The 18,653-nt window shown below is 34.0% G+C and overlaps 1 protein-coding gene across 3 annotated transcripts in view; it reads right to left on the bottom strand.

Annotated features, from left to right (window-relative positions):
- LOC136039435 (stomatin-like) overlaps positions 1 to 18,653 on the bottom strand; it is a 62,792-nt gene that overhangs the window by 43,767 nt on the left and 372 nt on the right. The window lies entirely within an intron of this gene.

The raw sequence follows: 18,653 nt of genomic DNA, 5'->3' as shown, positions 1-18,653 counted from the left end.
ATCAAACCTTGCATAATACTAACAGCTGACTGTCAAAGCTGACTGAATCTAACCAGAGAAAAGGATTTGGGGAGGGGGGACAGTCTGTTGCCTCACTGTCGACTCCTCTCTTTTAGATATTCGCCAGAACATATGTGTGATTGTCGATATACACCGGTGAGAGTCCAAATAGACAAGAATGTAATGAAATATTGGGTCCTTCACCGACATATTTGCTGTTTGTTGACATGCACAAGAGAAAGACGACATTTTCCAGTTTCAGTATTGCGAGGTAACATATATGTGTTTATAGTACCGGGAGACCAACGACTACATGACAGGCTATTATATATTGACTCTCATCGTCACTTGTTTTCTATCCAAGCCTGTTGCCCCAGTGAAACAACAGGTTGCTTTAAATCATCCTCCACTTCTCGCATTTTCATGTAACCTTTAGCATAGTCGTTATATCGCGATATTTCTTCCAATAGATCTATTGGGTTATGAGAGATCGAATGATTTCGTGGATGATCAAGGTGTACTTTAACAGCTTCATCGGGGTATAAAAATTACATTTGGCCATATTAATGTGGTTCAAAATTGAACCTCATTCATATGGCCAATTGAACACCCTCAGGGGTCAGCGATGGATGTGCTGCTAAATTGATTTTGTGATAAATTTGTTCAGCTACATTGAAGCTGAAAATATTACGACTATCGATGGTTTGATCATTACTTACATTGAATGGAGCTAAAGCAAAGTAAGTTCAACTTTTGTATTTTTTTTTGCGGAATTCTTTAGAAAGCAAGCGATAACCTATAACAGGCCAAGCCAATTCATTTGAAAATTGTGGAGGGTGCAATCCAATTCGACCAAGCAGGCGGCAACTTCCAAATAAATCACTTTTGTTGCCTACTTTTCAAGCAAGAAAATGGAGGTCTTCACAATGAACACATACATCGTTGTAGAGTCCAATGACTTGTAATTAACACTTGCATAGCTGAAGGCATCTTGGTAGGTTTTTAATGGATTTTGCGCCACAGTTTATTGAAGTCGGAGATTGCGATGGCGTTGTTCTTCTAACACAACATTTCTTTCTTCTTCATTTTCATTTTTGACTTGTCCTGATTCTCACTGTCGCTGTCTTCTAAGAGCACAATTTTTGTTCTTCATTGCCATTTTCGAAACTTTCTGATACTTGCTTTCATGTTTATGCTAGTCCTTTAAGTCTTTGTTCTTCACTTTCATTTTTAACTTGTTTTGATTTCTGCTGTTGCTTGTAATTCTTGCTGCCGCGTATCTTCTAACTGCATATTCCTTTGTTCTCGCTGTCGAATATTTTTTAACCACATATGTCTTGTTCTTTATTTTAATTTTTGATTCGTTCTGATCTTTATTGTCGCATGTCCTATAGCCACATATTTTTCTTGTCCTTTACTTTCATTTTTCAGTCATTGTAATTGTTGCTGCCACTTGTCTTTTAACGTCACATTTCTTTGTTTTTTATTTTCTTTTATCATTGCTTTAGACGTTTTTTCAATGTCTTTTGCCTTAGCTGCTTGGATTGGTCTTGTCACTTTTGATGGTCTAAGTTGTTCATTTTTAGCCATGCATTTATATTTCTCAGGTCATTCTGTTGATCTTGTCGTATTTGACAATCCAGTTTGTTCATTTTGAGCTTACAGTTTTGTCCTCTTTTGTCATTATTTTGAGCTTATGTTATTTTCTTTTTTGTCCTCTATAAATCATTAAACTGCTGAAAATGTCTTTTGAAATTTATCTAACCAATTAATGCATGAATTTATATATTTCTAAGTTTTTCCTCTATAAATTCTTCTAAAACTAATTGAAAACATAATTTTCTCGAGTCTTCAATTTCAATCGACATAATAGCTAAACCAATCGATCTAGCCAAAATCATTGTTGATATCAGATTGTTTTTTACTGGTTTGAAGCCTCAAAAATGATCCCTCTCCAAACAAGGCTTACTGGATTTGTTAAAAATAAGCTATATCACAATTTCAAAATTTTGATGCCAGCACGGGGCCCGATTGGGCCCAATCGTATAACTACTACTACCGACCCTACATGACTGGCAACAAATGCATCATCTGCAAATCTGGAGTGTAGAACTTTGTCTCCATTTCAGTTTTTTTTTTTCAATTTCCCGTCTTACAGCCTAAACTAGAGCTTTTTGTTCCGCGTAATCTTCCTTTTATGTATTCGATGCAAGATTTTGCTCAACCTAGTCATTTAAAAAAAAAAAATACAAATATCGCAGCTGTCACTCTGAAGTAGTGCGCAAGATCCCACAGGTAAAACACGTACACGGGAGATGCGGGTTTTCACCTTTGGCAAACGAAACAAAATGCTTCAGATACGTGTTTTACCAGAAACATCTTTCCATGGGATAATACTAGGGCCTTCTTGCATATGCTACTGAATATCCGAAATCTGGTTAATGTGAATATTCACTGGTGAATGTCCGAAATTCCTTTTTCTCGGCTAGGATCCAATTAGCTTTGCGAGTCCAATTAACCTTGAACCTTGAGTCAGCTTTTTCAGTGTTATACAAGTTATGATGGTAAAAGTTAAATTTATGTTAGATTATGTTAGTTTAGGTTATGTTAAATTAGGTTAATGTTTGTAATAAATACCAGCAATGGTTTAAAAACCTAACCTAAGCCCATCCAACCCAGTACAACCTAACCCGTCATCATCAAACATTGAATTAAGTTAAAAAAGTTGACTGGCAACGCTGACTAAATCCAAGGAAAAATAAAGGTATTCCGGACATTCGCCAGTGAATGTCAACATTCAGCTTTTAATTGTTTTAAAAAGTAGAATTGTGGCAAAACGTCAAACCTTAGCGTAAAGAGCGAGGCGTTGAGGAGGGGACAACCCATTTCACATACGGAGTAATTTCTGTTCGTTTTAAGTTTTAATGTCGCTCCTTACTTACAGTTAAAAAAAACTAGTTTTTTTTGTTTAATTTCTGAACGTTTTTGAATTAATGCATGTTTGATTTTGGCTCTCCACACATAAATTATTAAAATGAAATTTGCATATTAATTCCTTTTTTGGCTAAATGGCTTTCTTAGTTTTGATCACACGATTTTGAGAAATAAGGGGTAGGGAAGGAGACCTAGTTGCCCTCCAATTTTTCGGTTAAATAAAAAGGCAACTATAACTTTTAATTTTTAACGAACGTTTCTATTAGTAAAAAATATACGTAACTTAAGAATTAACTTACGTAACAAACTTTTATATTCTTATGTTTTTATTATGTATATAAGGGGGTTTGCACCCTCGTTAATGCCTCGCTCTTTACACTAAATCGTAAGTTTTGTCTCAATTCTTTAAGAATGACCCCTGAATCAGAAAGACCGTAGAGTAAATAGTTGAAATTACTAAAAATACTTTAGCATAAAAAGCGAGGTATCTCCTCAAAAATATCTCAATCTTTATGCTAAAGTATTTTTAGAACCCCTCATATGCGTAATAATCTCTGTTCGTTTTAAGTTTCAATGCTACTCCTTACTTTCATTTGAAAAAACTTTTTCATGTTTATTTTTTCATTGTTTTTTTCTTTTATAGTAGTTTTAGAAAATCCTGCACCCTTTTCATTGAATTTCTCTTCCCCCATGACATGTTTCTCCAAGGAAAGATCCTCCCACATAGCCCACTCCCCTCAGCCCCACCCCCAAAACAAAATAAAATCTCCCTGAAAACGTCTCTACACTTCCCAATAACGATTATTGTATGTAAACACTGGTCAAAGTTTGTAACTTGCAGCCCCTCCCCCAGGGACTGTGGGGGAGTAAGTCATTCCCAAAGACATAGTTATTATGGTTTTTGACAATGCGGAACAAAATGGCTATCTCAAAATTTTGATCCGTTGACTTAGGAGAAAAATGAGCGTGGGAGGGAGGGGGCCTAGGTGACCTCCAATTTTTTTGGTCACTTAAAAAGGACACTAGAACTTTTCATTTCCGTTAGAATGAGCCCTCTTGCGACATTCTAGGACCACTTGGTCGATACGATGACCCCTGAAAAAAAAAAAAAAATATATAAAAAAAAAATCAACACCCACCCGTGATTTGTCTTCTGGCAAAATATACGAAATTCCACATTTTTGTACATAGGAGCTTGAAACTTTTGCTATAGGGTTCTCTGATACGCCGAATGCGATGGTGTGACTTTCGTTAAGATTCTATGACTTTTACGGGTTGTTTACCCCTATTTTCCAAATTAAGGCAGATTTTCTCAGGCTCGTAACTTTTGATGACAAAGACTAAATTTGATGAAACTTATATATTTAAAATCAGCATGAAAATTCGATTCTTTTGATGTATATTTTAGCATCAAAATTCCGCTTTTTTTAGTTTCGTTTACTATAGAGCCGGGTCGCTCCTTACTACAGTTCGTTACCACGAAATATTTGATTCAGTGACACATCTAATTCGGAAAGTGAACCAAGTATATACGCGTTTTTACCTTCGGACGGCCTTGCAGTGCAACTGTAATTTAATAAACTTTAAGCTCGGTCATGGCTAAGTTTAAGCACAGTTTAAGCCCAGTCAATGGCTTTTAATAATATATTTCTAGCCTAATTCTTCTTGAAATAATTCGATTCGAAAATCATTTCACACTTTAAAGAACAGCTTACAGGAATCCTTTCACTCTTATTGTTGGATTACATAAAAAAAAAGTGTATTCAAGTGAAAGTGAGGAAAACCATTGAAACTTAAAACGAAAAAAAATTATTCCAACATGAGGGGGGTCACCCCCTCCTCAATACATCACTCTTTGTGGTGAATTATTTTATTACTTTTAAAAAGGCTTCTAATTTTAATGAAGCGGCCCTTGTTCTTCAGTAGTCGTTCTTATGGAATTGAGACAAATGTAAAACTTTACGTGAAGAGCGTTTGGATTAATTACCGTTTGTTTTAATTTTTAATGTTGTTGCTTTCAGTTAGAAAAAACTTCTTTATTTTATTTCATTTAAAATTGTTGTTAAAAATTCTCTCCCTTCACGGAAAATTCCTCCATAAAAAGTTCAACCCGCGTAAAAAAAAAAAAAAAAAAAAAAAAAAAAAAAAAAAAAAAAAAAAAAAAAAAAAAAAAAAACACCACCCAAAAATTCTCTAAGACAATTCCATGCTCGCCGAAAATTCCCCCCCCCCAGAAATTTCTTATGGACGATTCCTCCGGATAAATTCAGACAATTCCCCGGAATATTTTACTTACTTGCTAACTCCCATCTGGTCGGGTTGACCGATTCAGGGCTTTTCCTTTAATGGCATCATAACAATAATTTTCGGTATGCTCCCCTGTTTTTTGCAGTCCTCATCAGTACTGGGATGGGTGGCCAGAAAAGTTTTCCCGGCAGCGCTTGGAAGTGACTTTGACGGGGAAGACAGGACTATTCTCTGCGTGCCTTGATACCCTCATCACCTAGTTTTTGCTGGCTTTTATCTTTATTACAAAGGAACTAGCTGTGTCACCGCAAGTGTCTCCACTGGCTTGGAGCTCCTCTGATTTTCCCTTCAGACAATTAACGTCATCAGCATATGGAATTAGATCAAAAAGTTACCCTCTCAAGATAGGCAGAAAAGAGTCGGTGAGAGGAGGCATCCTTGGAGAATACCTGTAGAGGTAGAAAAATCTTCAGTAAGTCCATCACTGGTCTGCACCATGGTTCTCGCCATCTCGTACCTACTCCTTATAATATCGATAATATCAAAGGGAATTCCATAGTAAGACAAGATGTGTAGAGACCATCTCGCCAGATCAGGCCAAAGGCTGGCTTAAAGTCAATGAATAGTTGGTATATTTTTTTTTTACCAAATTCCAAATTCTGTTCAAGGATTTGTCTGATAACGAATATTTAGTCCATATTTTTCTATTTTTTCCAAATTAACAACCCCCAGCTCCCCCAAAGAGAACAGATCCGTACCAATTATGTCAATTTCGTATCTATAACTTGTGCTTATTCTTCCCATCAAGTTTCATCCCAATTTCTCCACTCTAAGCTTTTTCCAAGATTTCCGGTTTCCACGATTTCTGTTTCCCCCCTCCGACCCTCTATGTCCTCGGATCCAATTCGATTTAACAATGGGGCATCTGAGACATAAGATTCTTCTATATATCAAGTTTCATTAAGATCCGATCACCCATTCGTAAGATACCTCGTTTTTCACGTTATTCCAAGATTTCCGGTCCCCCCCCCTAATGACACTGGATCCGGTCGGGATTCAAAATAAGGGATCTGAGCTTCGAGGTACTTCTAAATATAAAATTTCATTAAGATACGATCACTATTTCGTAAGTTAAAAATACCTCATTTTTTCTATTTTTTTAGAATTACCCCCCCCCCATCTCCCCCAAAGAGAGTAGATCCGTTTCGGTTATGTCAATCCTGTATCTAGGACTTGTGATTATTTTTCCCACCAAGTTTCATCCCGATCCCTCCACTCTAAGCGTTTCCCAAGATTTTAGGTTCCCCCCAACTTCCCCTTCACCGGATCCGGGCGGGATTTGAAATAAGAGCTCTCAGACATGATATCCTTCCAAACATCAAATTTCATTAAGATCCGATCCCTCGTTCGTAAGTTAAAAATACCTCATTTTTCTAATTTTTAAGAATAGACCCCCCAACTCCCCCAAAGAGAGCAGATCCGTTCCAGTTATGTCAATCACGTATTTAGGACTTAAGATTATTTTTCCATTCAAGTTTCATCCCTATCCCTCCACTAAGCGTTTTCCAAGATTTTAGGTTCCCCCCAATCAGTGTTGTGCGAAGTACTTATTTTTTTTTTACTTAAGTACAAGTACCAAGTACTCAGAGAAATTTTTACTTAAGTACAAGTATTAAGTACTTCTCTAAAAATATACTTAAGTAATAAGTACTTTTGAAAAAGTACTTCAGTACTTAAGTACTCAAGTATTTTGATTTTACTTCATTATTTAAGTACTAAAGTGCTAATTTTTTACTTAAAAGTAGATAACACGTAAAACACTTCTTTAATATCCGTTTCCTTTCCAAACAGACAAAATAAGCAAGATTCTAACGAGAAATCGACCGCATTTCAGAAAAACCGACAGTTTTCATGAAAAAAATCAACTGGTTTCAAGAAAAATCGAACTTTACTTCAATTAAGATATAAAAAGAAAAGAATTTACAAAGAACATTTATTGCAGCCTTATCATAACTTAAATTTAATTTCCTTCTTGCTCCTTTCAACAGCAGAAGCTTTTCAAACACATCATCTCCGAGCATGTTTCTTTTTGGAGTAAAAATTCCACCACCTACCGAGAAAAGTCGTTTTGCGGGTGCAGAAAAAGGAATGATACAGTTGTATTTCCTGATAACTTTCATTACCCTTGGGTACACTTTGAGCACACAGTTCCTTTCGCCTCTCATTCAAATAGGACAAAACTCCTACCTTCACAGAATTGGTTTCACGGTCACGGTTGCCAGAGTTATCACGAGTAGTTTCTCGTGTTGACTTTCGCCAAATCTTTCTGCTTTTTGAGCTTAGTTTCAAGTTATTTGATTGTAGGATAAATAGCACCAAAGTAGAATTTTTCCTCCCCGTAAAGAATGTCCAATGCCACTGCTACTAGCTCTATAATTTTCATGTATTCTTCAAGAATTTCCACATCTCGAGAAGTTAGCCTTGGTTTTTGCAAAGCATCAGATACGTCAGAAAGCTTTCCAATTTTGTGACAATCCATCAAACGTTTCGAGTTCCACCTGGTTACCACAAGTCTTATAAGCTGTTTGTCATATACCTCTTTCACAGCATTGGCAGCTTTTGAACTTTTATTCACGGCATCTCAGAGAGCAAGACACTTCGAAAACCTTACTAAAGTTAGAGGTGTTATTGGTCAAAATCCCTTGTTCCTTTTTATCAACAGCAATTTTTCCCCCCAATGTCACCGGATCTGGTCGGGATTTCAAATAAGAGCTATGAGACACGATGTCTTTCCAAACATGAAATTTCATCAAGATCCCATCACTCGTTCGTAAGTTAAAAATAATTCGTTTTTCTATTTTTTCCAAATTAACAGGCCCCCCACTCCCCCCCAGATAGTCGAATCGGGAAAACGAACATTTCTGATTTAATCTGGTCCGGTCCCTGATAAGCCTGCCAAATTTCATCGTCCTAGCTTACCTGGAAGTGCCTAAAGTAGCAAAACCAGGACAGACTGACAGACCAACAGAATTTGCGATTGCTATTTGTCACTTGATTAATATTAAGTGTCATAAAAATATCAAGGAATGTGAAAAATGCATACATTCTAGGCATGAACAGTGAGGCTATGCATACAGAATACACAGACACGTCCACAGCCAGACACACTTTACATTTTATCTATATATAGTCATAGTTATCTATTAATACTTTGTTTTAATTTGACATATTCAAACTCTACGCAAACAGAGGAACAATCTGATAGCTCATTTTCATTTAGAAACTGAATCAAACCAAATATTTCCCCAAACCAAATGAAGACATTTGCTTGGTGGTTGACATGAAGTTCATCGTAATTCGACTCCAGTCCCAACCTGGCATAACGTTGTTTAATTTCTGCAGCAGTACAGCTTTCTCTCTTTTTCTCTTAGCGCTTTCTTGTTCTCAGATCCGGTTTCCATAGATATAACTTCAACACTTTTTCCCATTGTAAACACTAACTTCTTCCATTAAGTTTGCCTCCCCTGTGCAACTTTTGGATTTGTTATTTTTTCCAGCAGTTCTATGTTTTGATGTTTCACTGGAAGACGACAATTTTACTATTATTCAATAATTGAAATATAGATTTCCCAGCTACCAGATTACATTCATAAAATTTACTTTAGCTTCCTTTCTAGATTCAAAAACATGTTGAAAACAAATCAGACACATACAAAAACTAGGGAATTTTTTGAGTTTTGAGATAAATTTACATCATCCTAAAAAAAAAACATTCAAAAATTCAGCTGATATAAAAATTCTAGATAGGTAAAAAGAAGGATATGAAACTCTTGAATTTTATCAGACAAATATCTTGTCATTTTAGTGCAAAGTGTGGTCACACAATAAGATAGTTGAAGGGAACATAAGCCTAAAGGTAAGAAGATATGGGTACAAAACAAATACAACGTAGAAACAATAGGGAAAGTTTTTTCAAGACAATGGAAATTATTTATGTAGATATTTCGGCCCTATGTCCAAGGGCCGTCTTCAGCACAATACAATACTATATATATATATATATATATATATATATATATATATATATATATATATATATATATATATATATATATATATATATAAAAGAACTTACATCAAATTGCGAGAATTAAAACTGATTAGTTAAAAACACTTATTAAAACATTTTTTTTTTAAATATAGCCCTAGCATCCTTACTTCAGCGAAGTTCAACCAGGACTGGTGAAAAGAATGAAATGAAGAAATATAAACTCATTCAAACTAAAGAGAATAAAATGATTAGATGCAATTTCTTAAAGCTAATCTTGCTTGTTTAGCAGCCTGTCTCAAAGGCCTTTTCGTAGTTTGTTCAGTACTATTATAAATTGGTTTAGTAAAATATTTTGTTAGATCATTTTTAATTAAATTTGAGTATAAAGAATTTAGTGAGTATTCCCCCAAGTCCCTGTTCAAAGAAATATTTTTATTTATTTTGAGATTAATTTCAATTGATTCTCGAACCACCTGTTTTATTCCCAAATCATTACTAATGAATGAAGAGTTTTCAAAAAGTATCATGTGGGACGGATTATTAAATATATATATTTCTAAGATGGAATGTTAATTCTACCCAACCAAAACTTTGTTGGCAACATTTTGAATATTAAAACAAGGAATAAATTAAAGATAACCAGCAACACTGACAGTGTACCACACTAAGAAACATTCAAAACAATCTGAATGTTAATATACCAGAATTTTGGTTTTAACTGAAAGTCTAAGCTTCTTTAGACCCAATATAGAATTTTGTGAAAGGAAACTATAAACTATATGTGTAATAAATTATAAACAGCAAGTATTTGGTTTATCTGCTGAGAAGATGCTTTTTTTTAAATAGGTAAAAAATCCCCAAACATTTCTGTTTTGGTTCATACGATTATTTATGCTGGATAATGCAATATGGTGTTTAACATTTTTTTTTTTTTTTTTTTTTTTTTATAATCTGCTCCACTTTTCTCAATAAATAAGCAAAAAAGTTACATTAAAAGAAGCTATCTTAATTAACAGATGGATTAATAACCAGCTACATACTTTCCCATCTTAATGTTGACATGAATTTAAGAAATCTCTCAACTCTCCTTAGAAACCATTAATACATCAAGAAGTCTCTCTACAGACTATTCTTAGAAGAAATTTCCCATGTAAACAAACAGTTTATCACGCTTATGATGAGGTGCAGGAATAGTGCTCTCTTAATGACCTGTCAAACTTTATAAGTATACAAAATATCAAGTAACCAAGCTAAATTTTGCTCATAAAACATAACAAGACATAGCAATGGGTCACTTAGTGACTAGATGTGTTGCAAAGGTACAAGATATATTTGTACCTTGAGTAGAAATAAAAGTTCAAAATACACATTCTTTACCTTTAGACACAGATGTTAGTATTTAAATTTCTAATTGGAAAGGTTTTGGGTATAATCCTGCAGGCAAAAACTGGATCAGACATTAGGAACTTTCTTTAGTGGCATTACAACACTAGCATCAGAAAAAAATTTGAAATTTTCTTCAAGACAAGGAAATTTTCTTGGAAAAGGCCAAAACCAAAGAAGACATATCTTTGTCCCATTCTTGGGTAGATTTGTCTCATCATGAGCAAAGATTTTGTGACCTTTTGAAAACCAGGGGTATGACCACCTGGTCCTCTGTCAAGTGTTCCATCTATTTAATATCATTTCTATCACCAAACTACTAATGCTGTACTTCTTGGGGGAAGACTGGTTTTTATTTCACAAGGAGAATAAAATGCTGGAACTTTTAGTATAGACATTAAGCTTGCCAGCATACGCACTTTCAAGTCTGAGTGACAAGAAGCTTTGCAAATGTCATTGAAGCTGTCTTATTACATTTATTTCATTTTCAAACAGTTTATGGTAATGAACTGTAGTAAGGAGCAATCCAGCTCAACAGTAACTGAAACTCTAAAAAACAGAATTTTGATACCAATAGTTACATCAAAAGAATCGCATTTTAATGCTGATTTTAAATATACAAGTTTCATCAAGTTTAATATTACCCATCAAAAGTTACAAGCCTGAGACAATTTGCCTTATTTTAGAAAATAGGGAGAAACGCCCCGCCCCCTAAAATTCATAGAATCTTAACGAAAATCAAACCATCAGATTCGGCGTATCAAACAATCCTGCTGCAGGAGTTTCAAGCTCCTATCTACAAAAATGTGGAATTTTGTATTTTTTCCCAGAAGACAGATCATGGATACATGTTTATTTGTTTTTTCCTCAGGGGTGATTGTATCAACCTAGTGGCCCTAGAATGACACGAGAGGGCTTCTTCTAATAGAAATTAAAGTTCTAGTGCCCTTTTTAAGTGACCGAAAAAACTGGAGCGTACCTAAGCCCCTTCCCACGCACATTTTTTCCTCGAAGTCACCAGATCAGAATCTTGAGATAGCCATTCTGTTCAACTTAGTCAAAAACCTTATAACTATGTCTTTGGGGACGACGTAATCCCCCACAGTCCCCAGGGGAGGGGCTGCCAGCTACAAACTTGGACCATTGTTTACATATAGTAATGGTTATTATGAAGTTTACAGACGTTTTCGGAGGGACTTTTTCGCGTTGGGGTGGGGGTTACATGGGAGGATATTTCCATGGAGGAATTTATCATGAGGGAAAAAATCAATGAGAAAATAAATAAAGAAAAAAATGTCACCTGGAAGTAATGAATAGCATTAAAACTTAAAACGAGCACAAAATATTACGTATATAAGAGGGTTCGTCTCCTCCACAATACCTTGCTCTTTCCACTAAGGTATTTTTAGTAACTTCAACTATTTATTCTACAGCTTTTGTGATTCAGGGGTCATTGCTAAAGATTAATGATAAAATTCCAACTTTAAGGTAAAGAGCGAGATATTGACGAGGGGGCAAACACCCTCATATATGTAATAAAAATACACAAATATAGAAGCTCGTTATGTAAGTTAATTCATAAGGTTTGTATGTTTTTTACCAACAAAAACGTTTGTACAAAAAATAAAAAAGAATCTAGTTGCATTTTTAAGCAACCAAAATTTGGAGGGCAACTAGGCCTCCTCCCCAACCCATTTTTTACCGAGATCGTCCAATCAAAACTATGAGAAAGCCATTTAGCAAAAAAAAAAATAATGTGCAAATTTCGTTTTAATTGTTCATGTATGGTGAGCCAAAATCAAAACATGTATTAATTCCAAAACAATCAGAAATTAAGTAAAAACAAAAAGTTTTTTTTAACTGCAAGTAAGGACCAACGTTTAAGTTTTAATGTTGCTCCTTACTTGCAGTTAAAAAAAACTTGTTTTTTTATTTAATTTAAACAAGACATGATTCAACTTGCCTTGTGATTGATAATCTAGAACATGAAACCTTGTTTGTGGTTATTTCTTACAAATAACTCAGAAAGATAACAAAAAGAAATATGATTTATTTAGTCTATTACCAAGCAAGTAAAATTTAGTATTAAGGTAAGCAAAACAAACAGATTTTTATAAAAGGAACAATGGAACAGAAGATGCTACTTCTGCCCCAATTTGCATCCTGCCTTCTCAAGAAAGCATCTCTGTCTTAGTCTTTAAGTGCAAGTGGGTCTGAAATAGGAAATCCTTACTACCAGTAGGCAAAAGTTTACAACCCCAGTGACAAGTGGAGGTTCTCTTTTTTTCTAAATAAACCTTATCTTATATTGTTTAATGCAAGTCATTGAGATAAACGTATTTCTTTTGTATTTTGTCAACAAAATAAGTAAAATTTTTATTTCAAATAGCTGATTGTTTTTTCAGCACAAATGAGTGCAAAGCAGAATTCAAGTCTTACAGGCTTGCCTTTGCTATATCCTGATTCCATTAATATTCCTGTTTGCTATTTAATGTGCTTTCCAAATATCATGGTTGTTTTTCTGACATTGTAACACCCAGCAAATGATCCCACATAGCCTATAGCACTAGAAATATACAAAAAAAGAACTAAAGAAAATATTAAAACACCAAAGTTCTTACTTTATAATATACAGAATGTTTCTATTAATCAGATTATCATGTTTACTTCCAATGTGATCCACTTTTTTCAAGTCATTTCAAAGGAATCCTTATAGCATTCCCACTCTCCAGAAGGAAATTACTAGATTTCAATAGCTTGAAACATTATAAATACTTAAAATCATTCAATAAGGTGTATCAATAAACCATACCACTCCTATTGTTCAAATACATACCCAAAAATATATATAATTAATGAATTTTCTATATACCTACTCTTTTCTTTCTGTTAAATTAATTTGAAGAAAAGAGTTGGCACAAAGAAAATTAATTTGGGTAAATATAATTTAGAGTTTATATTTAACCACTAGGGGGGGAGGGTAAAGTTTATTTGCATACTGTAAGAAATACTTGCTGATTCCTATTTCAATTGTATTAAAATTGCATAGAAGACATATCTACTTGTCTTAACTTTGGCAACTCCAACTAGAAGCAACACTGCAGTATCCCTGCCAGTTCATACAAAATGGTAGAATTTCTTTTTTGACTTTGATTTTTTCTGATACTCCTGGTTAGGAGAGTTCCTAACCAACCACTTCTGTAACAGGTAAAATTTGTCCCCTAGGTTAGAAAAATTGTTAACTTTTTCAAGGACACATGCATTGAGCTACCTTTGTAAGTTTTCTTTGAATCAAACTTATGAGAACGTTGGCTGTCTAAAGACATAATGAAGTTGTTCAATCATTGAGAATATAATGGAGCTTATGAAGCAAGTGACCAATTGACATAAATCCCAGGCAAATGAACTTTTGCTTTTCAATCTAAGTATTTTAATTCCATGTCTAAAATTTATCAAAAAGGATATTTTTTTTTAACAAGTCAGACATTATAAATTTTTAAAACAATAACAAATATGTTGTCCCCACAGTAATTTGTTGCTCTTAATCATCTATAAAAGAGATCCCTATGTAAGTAACTATCTATCCCAACCAGTGGTGTCAATTCACAAGGGTGTGTGATTGGAGGGGGATATATTTTTGAAGATTTAGGGGGTGCAATTTTAATGAGAACATCTAAAATATACTAGCCCAACATACATTAGAGATCAATCTTCCAGAGGTATTAAGCTCAAAATGGCCTGCTACATGATATTTTGTTGAAATTAAATAAAAAAAACAAGTTTTTTTAAATGAAAGTAAGGAGCGACATTAAAACTTAAAACGAACAGAAATTACTCCATATATGAAAGGGACTTTTCCTCCTCAACGCCTCCCCCTGTATGCTAAAGTTTGACTCTTTGTCTTAGCTCTACTTTTTAAAAAAGGAAAAAACTTTAGTGTAAAGAGTAGGGCGTTGAGGAAGAAAAGCCCCTTTCATATACAGAGTAATTTCTGTTCGTTTTAAGTTTTAATGTCGCTCCTTACTTTCATTTAAAAAAACTTGTTTTTTTTATTTAATTTCTGGACGTTTTTTAATTCATGCATGTTTTGATCTTGGCTCTCCACACATAAATAATTAAAACGAAATTTGCATATTAATTTTCGTTTTGGCTAAATGGCTTTCTCATAGTTTTAATTGGAAGATTTTGAGAAAAAAGGAGAGAGGGAGAAAGTCTAGCTGCCCTCTAATTTTTTGATTACTTAAAAGGCAACTAGAACTTTTAATTGTTTTACAAACATTTTCATTAGTAAAAAATATATGTAATTTACGAATTAACTTACATAACGAACTTCTATATTCGTATATTTTTATTGCGTATATGAGGGAGTTCACCCCTCGTCAATACCTCGTTCTTTACACTAAAGCTTAAATTCTGTCCCAATTCCTTAAGAATGACCCTTCAATCACAAAGGCTGTAGAATAAATAGTTGAAATTACTAAAAATACCTTCGCGTAAAGAGCAAGGTATTACGAGGAGGTAAACCCCTCATATGCGCAATAATTTCTCCTCGTTTTAATTTTTGATACTGCTCCTCACTTTCAGTAGAAAAACTTCTCATATTTATTTTTTCCTTGTTTTTTTAAATAATGCAAAAAAATCCTGAGCCCCCTTAGTTGAAAGTCTCTTCCCCTATGAGAAGTTTTTCCAAGGAAAGATCCTCCCGCGTAACCCTCCCCCCACCTCAACTCTCCCTCCCAAACAAAATAAAATACCCCTGAAAATGTCCGTACATTTCCCAGTAACCATTACTATATGTAAACACAGGTCAAAGTTTGTAACTTGCAACACCTCCCAGGGAGACTTCAGGGTAGTAAGTCGTCCCCAAAGACATAGTTATTAGGTTTTTTGACTATGGTGAATAAAATGGCTATCTCAGAATTTTGATCTGGTGACTTTTGGGAAAAAATGAGCGTGGGAGGGGGCCTAGGTACCCTCCAATTTTTTTGGTCACTTTAAAAAGGCACTAGAACTTTTAATTTCCGTTAGAATGAGCCCTCCCGCGACATTCTAGGACGACTGGGTCAATATGATCACCCCTGAAAAAAAAAAAAAAACAAATAAACACGCATCTGTGATTTGTTTTCTGGCAAAAAATGCGAAATTCCACATTTTTGTAGATAGGAGCTTGAAACTTCTACAATAAGGTACTCTGATACGCTGAATCTGATGCTGTGATTTTCGTTAAGATTGTATGACTTTTAGGGGGTGTTTCCCCCTATTTTCTAAAATGAGGCAAATTTTCTCAGGCTTGTAACTTTTGATAGGTCAGACTAATCTCGATGAAAGTTATATATTTGAAATCAGCATTAAAATGCGATTTTTTTGATGTAGCTATTGGTATCAAAATTCCATTTTTCAGAGTTTTGGTTACTATTGAGCTGGGTCGCTCCTTACTACAGTTCATTACCACAAACTGTTTGAAAATTTACATTGCAAATCTTGAATATTTGTGGTTGCTTTTATTTTATTTTTGGGCTTTTTCATTCTTTCTTTCCACCACTAAATAGATAAACAGCAAATTTATTAATATTGCAAGCAGGCTCACCACTTGAAGTATTTCATATGGTTATTGTACAACTACACTGTTTTCACAGTTTTGATAAATCTCCCCATGCTATACCTAAGGGATGGACAGGAAGCTAATTTATTAAAAATTCTTTGAGATCAATTGATAAGAAAGCAAAACAACTGCAACCCTCATTATTTTGGGAACATATTTTCTAATTTTGGCAAGACATTTTTACAAAGACATTTTGTACAAAAATAATAGCCCTGCCACATATAGACTATGTCTGTCTATATAACAGTTGTTAGGGAAATTGACAGATTAACAGCTATTGTGCATGTTTCGAAGCTCATTTTAAAAGGGACAAGAAAAATCATCCTGATATGGACATTTTCCATAGCAGACATATAAGCAAGAGGAATGTTACTAAAATACTACCTGAATTCTTATTTCAGTCTGATAAAAAACAGATTATGAAAAATACAATAATCTTTAATCTCAATAAATGTTATGTAAATTTAAACAAAGGTTGCATAAAGTATGCTTTTGAATTTCCATGTTCAGTTTAGGATTCCTATTGAGAATAGAAGAATCCTTTATTTTGCAAACCAGATCCAAAAAAAAAATGAAAATTTAGCCACAATCACACTAAAAAAATTGTAGTCATAAAGTTCTGCAAACATGTCATCATTATATATTTCATTACAAAAATTCAGTTATGACAAACCAGGTATAATGTTAATGCAAACTAGGAGATAAAAATGATGTGAATGTGAAGCCCTACAGTGATATATTTTTGCTTATTATTTTGCATAATATTAATGAATTTTTGTCATTTTTTAAAATAAAAAAAAACTGTTTTTCTGTTAGAATAGAAATACTTCTTGGATAAAAATGTGTATGTTTCTCTATATAGACTTGTGTTTGCTTTAGACTATACTTGAGCATAACTATTCTGCTACTAAAAAAGTTATACCAAACTCATTGGAAGGTTTTTTGAAGAAATTCTTGTATTCTAATCACTTCCAAATCACCTTTACTATCTAGATCACCCTACTTCAATCTAATGACAAAGTTAAAAACCAAGTCTAAAACCAGCATAAAGATCAATTTAAAGAATTTAATGCCAGAGGCATACACAAATTAGAACAAAGGTTGGATATGTGCAAAAAAGTTGCTCAGGGCTGTGTTGAAAAGTAGCCAAAGCTTTGAACTGATTTAATAGATTATTTCTGAGCAAACAATTGTTTAGGGTCATGAAATTATTGTTAATAAATGCATTTTGACTTTTAAAACATGTTTTCTCTCTTGCAAAACTACTGCAAACTCACCATTATGAAGTTTTATATATTTGCACATTGGGTGGGGGGGGGGTAAAGCAGAGCATATATTAAATACAGCAATGGTTAGTTTATGTATTTAATATATGCTATGCTTTACCCACCCCCCCCCCCTAATGTGCAAATATATAGCCCAAATTTGTTTCTAAACTATTACAGATTCACAATTTCAAATATCCAATCAATTAAAATGGAAATGATTGCAATTCTATATGTGTAAATACAAGAAACTTTGGGTTGGAATAACTCCATAATGGTGAGTTTGCTGTAGTTTTGCAAGAGAGAAAGGATGTTTCAAAGGTAAAAATACATCTATTAAATATAGTTTCATGACCCTAAACAATTGTTCAGGTAATAAGAACACTGACCTGGATAGGTGCAAAAAAGTTTCTCAGGACTGTGTTGAAAAGTAGCAAAAGCTTTGAACTGATTTAGCAGATTATTTCTGAGAAAGGCATTTTGTCTTGTTGCTTATTGAATGATCTTTGTATGTTTCTATTGGGGGTGAGAGAGGCATGCAGAGCCATTCAAGGGAGGAGGCAACTGGGACAGCTGTATATTGTACTATGGCTGGGGGAGGGGAGGTTGCACAATTTGATTCAACTTTTTAATTGAATTGGGAAGGGGCACTATAATAAGTTTTTCCATGGGCATGACCAACCCTAGAAACAGTTCTGGGGGTATTGTCAAAGTAGTGACTGTTATATTGAAAAGGAGGTTAGAATAAGGAATCTGATGGTCCAATATTTATTGTATGTTAGTTTTGCAGGGTAAAATACCTCTTTGCAAATATTCAAATAAATCAGCAAAAATCTGCTTTCTATTTATATGCAAATAAAACTGAAATGCTAAAAGGATATTGAGAAGGAGGTTAGAATAAGGAATCTGATGGTCCAATATTTATTGTGTGTTAGTTTTGTAGGGTAAAAGACCTCTTTGCAAACATTCAAATAAACCAGCAAAAATCTACTTTCTGTTTATATGCAAATATAGCTGAAATGCTAAAAGGATATATGCATCAAAATGGGATAATTATTATTTCCCAAAAGAGGTCCTTCTACGTAACTCAATAAACCAATGATTTCTTGATACTAAATAATTTTAATAATAACCATACTGATGCATAGCTTTAGATTTTTAGAGGCAAAAT

Source organism: Artemia franciscana, chromosome 19 (assembly GCF_032884065.1).
Source record: "Artemia franciscana chromosome 19, ASM3288406v1, whole genome shotgun sequence".
Lineage (NCBI taxonomy): Eukaryota > Metazoa > Arthropoda > Branchiopoda > Anostraca > Artemiidae > Artemia > Artemia franciscana.
This window is presented reverse-complemented; position numbering and strand designations above follow the sequence as displayed.